At 37.3% G+C, this 501-nt stretch overlaps 1 non-coding gene across 1 annotated transcript; it reads right to left on the bottom strand.

Annotated features, from left to right (window-relative positions):
* Positions 1-394: 394 nt before the first annotated feature.
* Positions 395-501, bottom strand: LOC138567929 (U6 spliceosomal RNA). Its single transcript, XR_011302307.1, has one exon. It is a non-coding gene; the product is annotated as a U6 spliceosomal RNA (small nuclear RNA).

Below are 501 nucleotides of genomic sequence, written 5' to 3'. Positions count from 1 at the left end.
ACTGCTCAGCTCCAATTAAAGATTAAGGCCCAGAAGCAAGTAAAGCTGTAGTTCAGAGCGATCTTTGCAAATATCACCTCAAAGCAGTTTACGCTGGAGTGCAGAACAAGGGGGAAAGTGATAATACTGAGTTTGGTAGAATGGGATAAAAAAAACAAAAGAAGCATGCCACTTCTAAAAGTACAAGTCAAGAAATTCAAGGGGACGTGGCTGTTCATTCAGTCAAGAGGATTCACAAGTAAAAGGCTCCTGAGGCATTAGTGTTGAATTTGGCGCAAAATGTATTGTGTTGTCGTGTAATATGAATGAACATACAATTTCAATCTTCATTAAAAAAGATCTATTAAAAAATAAAGACTTGCAAATTAAGAAAGTTTCTGTCCTGTCATGTGCCAAAAATAGTGAATGCTTTACGAATGTGCGTGTCATCCTTTAGAGCAGGGGCCAATTTAATTTTCCCATTATCATTCCAATATTAGTACATGTGTTGCAGAAGCAAGC

The sequence above is a fragment of the Ambystoma mexicanum genome, chromosome 2p (assembly GCF_040938575.1).
Source record: "Ambystoma mexicanum isolate Mex_15411 chromosome 2p, UKY_AmexF1_1, whole genome shotgun sequence".
Classification (NCBI taxonomy): Eukaryota; Metazoa; Chordata; class Amphibia; order Caudata; family Ambystomatidae; genus Ambystoma; species Ambystoma mexicanum.
The sequence above is the reverse complement of the archived record's forward strand: the minus strand, read 5'-3'. Positions and strand labels throughout refer to the sequence as shown.